The sequence below is a fragment of the Notamacropus eugenii genome, chromosome X (genome assembly GCF_028372415.1).
Source record: "Notamacropus eugenii isolate mMacEug1 chromosome X, mMacEug1.pri_v2, whole genome shotgun sequence".
NCBI lineage: Eukaryota > Metazoa > Chordata > Mammalia > Diprotodontia > Macropodidae > Notamacropus > Notamacropus eugenii.
In genome coordinates, this window is record NC_092879.1 from 19,470,827 (window position 1) to 19,477,040 (window position 6,214).

A 6,214-nucleotide genomic window follows, 5' to 3' on the forward strand; every position below is an offset into this window, starting at 1 on the left:
CTGGTACTTTGGGGGTTTTACCAGCAATTGGCTTCATAAGCTGAATATTCACAATACTCGAAATTTCTCAGGGGTCTTTACTGTGTACACAGGTTCTCTCTCTCTCTTATCCCCATATAACTTATTTCAGAGGATCTTTTTCAAGTAGATACATCTACCTGATGATCTGCCTCCCTGTGAAAGTGAAAAAAGCTGCAGCTCCAACACTAAACACATATGTAGATACATATATGCTTACCCAAAAATGATCTAAGGTAAGGAACAGAAGTTTTAGGGTGAAAAGAGTCAAAATCTCTACTTACTGTTTCTCAGGAAAGGCTCTGGGTGAAGAAATCTTACCATGAGTGCTTGAAGGAGTCAGTTTCCTGGAAGACCTTAAGCCAGCCCCTGTCTCTTTTCTTCTAAAGTCCCTTTGTCTGGTCACCATAACTGTGTCATTTAAAAAGGTTTGAGAGATGTAGTTTCTGGATAATTTAATCATTTTATTAATAAGACCAGCAGGTTATCAATAAAAGGATGGTCACTTGGCTGTCTCTCTTAGATCAAAAACCATCATGGTGGCAGGCTCACAGTTGAAATACCCTTCAAAGCATTGAGAGGCTGCTAGTGACATGTCACTCTTGGACAGAGAAATTATCTCTACGCAGACCATTTGCAGCCTTGGGCTGTCTAGACCAGGGCTTCTTAAAGTTTTTTTCCCCCACTCACAACACCTTTTTGCTCAAGAAACTTTTATGCAACCTTGGGTGTAAAGGCATGTGAAATAGGTATACAAATCAAAGATTTGCTGATAGTAAATCAAAAAGATTTATTTTAAAACAATTCTTTATTATACATATAATTGTACCATTTCTTAAAGATTAAAGTAAATTTGCATACTGAGATGGGTATGCTTCCTTGTTTTTACATAAATAATTAAATCTTGGTGGAATATTTGATACTGCAGGACATAGAGCATCTTCAACATTTTCTCAGAGTTGATCTATATTCTTGAGCCACTTCACGTAAATATATAGTACAAAATGGCAGAGGTATGTTTAGGGCCATTTCAAAAATGTTTGGAAATTATGTCCTAATCCCAAGCTAAAATTCATTTAACGACCTTTTAGGAAACTCAAGTATTAAACCTGTGTTGCTTGATAACTCAGTAAATTTTTCTTGAACTTTTAATGGCAGATGACTGATATTTATTTCAATTGAGTATGGTTTATGAACCCAGCATAAGTTTTTAGAATCAAAATTTGAAGGGAAGTATTTCTGAAATTGTATCTCCAGGCACTTCAGATGATGAATTATAACTCTTACAATTAAATCTTGGTGAATATTATTTTCAATTATAAAATCATGCATAGGTGTAAACATTTCTAAAGAATCATTTTCCATCTTATTCTTCCAGGTGTTAACTTCTTTAGTAAAACTTTATTTTATCTTTTAACATAAGTATGTTAATTTTTTCCCTTGAAGTGACATGTTTGAATCATTGAGTTTTTCATTTGTTATCCAACAAATAACAGTTTTGAAAGCCATAAGTCAGTATGAGAAAAATTAACAAAATTGGATTTTTGCTCAGTCAAAAATATAACAATTTCATCTAACTTAATTGCATACTTTGGACTGTGCTTAAGTCTGATAATAAGCTGCTGCATTGGTCATTACTAATTTCAGAACTATTTCTGACATGAATAGCAGTAGATAACACAAAATCTTTTCCTATCACATAGGGCCTTTTAGTTTCTGCAGTTAAATAAGTTTCATAAGATGAATGTAAACACTTTTTGTTGACAATAACAAATTTCTCAAAACATTGTTTTTATTTTGAAGATTTTAAAAGTCAATTGAGATATTCCTTTGGTTTATGGCAGTATACTGCATGCTTGGCATTAAAATGTCATTTTAGTTTGGCTGGTTTCATGCTCTCTGCAGCCACAACTGCATTACAAATTAAGCAAAGAGGTTTCTTCATACTATCATTATCATTAGATATAAATCCATATTGCAAAAATGATTTGACATTTTCTCTTTTTTGTCAATCTCTGTGTATTACAACCTGGTAGCAAAGGCTCTGCCACATTGTCATCACTTCTGTCTAAATTTAGCCACTTATCGATAACTGACAAATATTTTTGTCCTAAAATATCAATATTGCTAATAATTTCTCAAATACCAGCTTTAGTTTGTGAAATTGCATTTGTTTGTGCTTAATTTAAGAAATTGATGTCCACGCATACAGAGGTAATGGTGGAGAAATATTATTAAAGGGCTTTTGTGTTTACTTGCTGGAAGTAAACATTCATGTTCCTATAAAAGGAGATAATAGCAATTTTTAAAATCAAACATTCTAACATGATTCAATACAAAGATACACTAATTTGATACTTATATACTGAGGAATGACAGCAAGAAAACATTGTCTTTATTTTCCATAATTAAACTGTCATATTTCTATAAAAGCAGAAAATTTTGTATTTACATTAAAAACAGCAATTCAAAACATGTAATCTCAAATCTGAGACAAGGTGTTTCTGACAGTGTTCATTGCATGGCGGCACGTGTAGTCCAAAGTACACATGTTGTGTGTTCAGAACAAAGGCTGCAGTGAAGTCATGAGTTGCAACACAGGCAAGTGCTGTCAGAAACACCTCAGATTCATCATGAATTTGATTTTGAATTAATTTTTGGTTATTACATTCTCAGAAACCTTTTACTGTTGCCAAATTTTTCTAGACCCCCACATTCAGTTACTCAGTACTCTATGGTTGTGACCCACAGTTTAAGAAGCACCGATCTAGATAAAAGAATCTGTCTCCATCCAAGCTTGAGTAGAATACAATGGCCTTCCCCACCTTAAATTCCTTGTAATTTAAGGGGTCTTGACAAAGATCAGGAGAGTTGATGCAATCTCATTATCAGGTACGTCTTTCAAGAAAACTAAACTTTTTAAAATGAGGAACTTAGAGAAAGGGGAGACCTCCAAATCTCCCCAGAATATTGGTTAGTAATAATTATTTTTCTTATGCTACCTCATCTTGTTTTTCTGCAAATCATACATGGAAAAAAATTAGATGGTAATAAGCCATCTATTGTTTCATAAATGCAAGTGGATTAATCAGCATCTCTCAATTTTGAGAAAAGAAAGACCTCTGAGACTACTCACCCCCCCCCCCAACTTAATTGAAACCTCTTTCCCCTCTCCCACCTTGAAAAGCCCCTAATCTTTCTTCTGATTAGAAATCAAATTACCTAATTTTGTATCCTGGTTTGTATCCTGTTAATCATTTTCTTTTAATTAATTGGTCTTTGATTTTTTTTAAATACGTAAATACATAAAAATATGTCTCACTCTGTATTTAGGGTCTTCGGATTGACTAGACAGTCCATTGACCCATTTATTATGGGTGTCTTACTAATAAATTGTATAGCTTGAATTGTCTTTCTTCAGTCATTTTAAATCATTCCCAACAGATCAAGGTGTTACACAGCCTCCTACATTAGGAAGAGTTCAAACAAAGGAATTAGAACTGCATTCCACCCAAACCCTCAGGCTAACTCACCTGGTTCTTGTCATACATAATGATACTGTCTAGATCAATCTTGCCTCTTGGGCTGATCAGAGACTCTGCTTCTGCCACCATTACTGATGCAACAGAAAACAAAACCCAGAACTGAAGTAATTTAGAAAGAAGTTTATACAATTGTCTGGCAGAAGGAAGAGCCAAAAAAGAGGTGGCCTGTTCTCTCAATGTCTGTAAGTGGCACATTATATATAATTTAAAAAAAAGGAATGAGGAAACAATATCTAATTGCCTAGCACAGAGGTAGTTTGCAGATAGACACACAGGTTGCTTGAGATGTGTAGTGTAGGAGCAAAATCCTCACCTTACTTGCATCATTCTTCTCGATTTCTAGTCATCTTAACCTAAGGTCTGAGTTAAGCATTAAACAAACCTGGTCTCTAAGCAAAATGTCTGGCTTCTCAGTTAGATAGGGTTATGTTCAAGCAATGCAATAAAGTTTTTCCCACAGTGGGGAAACTTTATACTAGGCTTTATCCCTTTCCCACAAAATACCAGTTCCACAACGAACACACAAAGAGAATAAATAGCAAAACCAAGCAAAATATTCATCCAAATTGGCAGCAAAACAGAAATAGGAGAAAGTATATTTAGAAGAACATGTACCAGACAATGCAGAATGAAGTAGCTCTTCAGTTGGGAGCAAGGTAGCTCAACCAAGAGATAGTCCTGGATATCTCCCAAGGAGAAATTCCCCACAGTCTCTACAGTAGCAAGCTAGGGATAGAAACGTGATGGAGAATGCTGATTCCCTCATGTCTTCCCAAAGTCTTTTTCCTTCAGCAACATGAAGTGAAGTTAGCCTCTTCCATCTTCCTTCTTGAAGTTGGAAGCCCAGAAACACCCAAAGTGAGTTGATGCTTGAAGAAGGCTGAAGCCTTCTCCACCTCTGGCCAACTCTGCCCCCACACCCTTATACAGGGCAGGACATTCGTCTGTCTGCACAATAAGGAAAGAGTCCCATTCCAATGGGCTTTGGCACAGGGGTTACATTTCTCCCCTGGTTTGAAATTCTTTGCAGTCCTTTGCAAAGATTAGCTGGGACAGATGCAACACCCCTAAGTATACAATATAAATGCAAATATCAGTGCTTTAAAACAACAAAGATGATATTCCTGGTGTCCCAGGCAGCCAACTTTCAGTACCAGTGAAACTGAAATAAAACAAATGTACATTAACAATACATGCAGTAGACATAGCACTATACACAGCATTATTTGTGAGGATACTACAATGACAATGTCTAACTACATAACACGTGAACATTTCAAAAGTACATGCATATCTATAGTATACAGCAATCAATCAGAAGCAATAAGTATGGCTAACAAAGCAAAGCTAACTAGCTGCAATGATAACGCTATTAATAGGCCTCTATATCACTTAACAATAAGCAGTAATGTAGATGCATGATTAGACATTACTGTAGTATGAGCACAACAGCAAAACAAAAAAAAAGCATATTCAAACATGCAGTTATATGTAAGGCACATTTCACACAGACAATCTCTAGGATTGTCACCTAGAAACGTGTAATTATATCTTCAGGTTTATCAGAACTTAGTCTAGTTGACTGAGATAATAGGCCTAGTTCTCTTGTCACTTCAGCTAATACAACTGAGCTAGTATTTGGCATGGACTGACCTTCAGGATCACTGTAGACTTGTGTGTGTATATCTGAGCTGACAACTGTTCCAGGTTGGCTGTCAGTGTTTTCAAGCCTTTGTAGCAGTTTCAGGCAGGAAATGAATTACTCCTGGGTTCAGCTCTCCTGCCTGGTAATAATACACAGTTTTCTTCACTGGACACATCATTTTCAATTTGGGGCATCTTGCATGCATGGCAGAGTATACTGGTCTACTTTAGGTCTTTTTAGTCCTCAGTAATCAAGATATATCTTTATCATCCCATGGAGGGTGAGGGGGGTGAACTTCCACCATGGGTGATGCATGGGCTGCTGGATTCTGTGATGGTGCCATTAACCAGCATTTTTTCCAGGATGGATTCTGAGATGCTTCCTCCTAGGTCATTCTCTAAATGGTCTGGAATTGGTGAGCTGGATTCTGTGAGTTATGCCTCAAGTACATCCCAACTCATGCAAGAATACACCTGTCATTTTGCTGAGTTCAAGTCTTCCACTGTTGTGCTACTGGGGAGTCCCCAAAGTAAGACACCTCAGGATCCAGTACAGAGGGTTAACAGTTGGGACTCCTATAGTGTTTCACTGGAAACTCTTGCCTCTGTCCTCTTGTAAGCCTCTACATAGTCTACATGGATGGTCAAATTGTGTAGGTCCCAGCTTGTTGCTTACAATAGCCTGCTAAAAATTTGAAAAGCCTAAAATTAGTTCCAATCAGTACTGATACTCTAGTGAGTGTTGGAGGGTCTTGACATACCAGAGCTGGAGTCTCTACTTTTCTATTCACATCAGCAGCTCTTGGGAAATTATAAGCTCACAAGGATGTATTCCCAAGTAAGGATAGTCTTCATCACTCACACCACCAAGTCCAAGCCCTGTCATAGGTTTTCAAGGTATTTTGCCCAAATACCTGCCATCAAAAGATTGAAAAATCATAGCAATTTGAGATACACTGTCAAGAACAGTACTGTAATCCACATTCTTTCTCCATTTTGATAATTAC

General features: G+C 36.6%; 1 long non-coding RNA gene across 16 annotated transcripts in view; it reads right to left on the reverse strand.

The window, feature by feature from the left end:
- Nucleotides 1-793: 793 nt before the first annotated feature.
- LOC140515691 (uncharacterized) overlaps nt 794-6,214 on the reverse strand; it is a 54,062-nt gene continuing 48,641 nt past the window's right edge. For all 16 annotated transcript variants that reach the window (XR_011971152.1, XR_011971150.1, XR_011971148.1 and 13 more), the window contains 2 exons: nt 5,217-6,121; nt 794-4,725 (listed from right to left, as the gene is read on the reverse strand). This is a non-coding gene — a long non-coding RNA (uncharacterized lncRNA). The remainder of the gene's footprint in view (nt 4,726-5,216; nt 6,122-6,214) is intronic.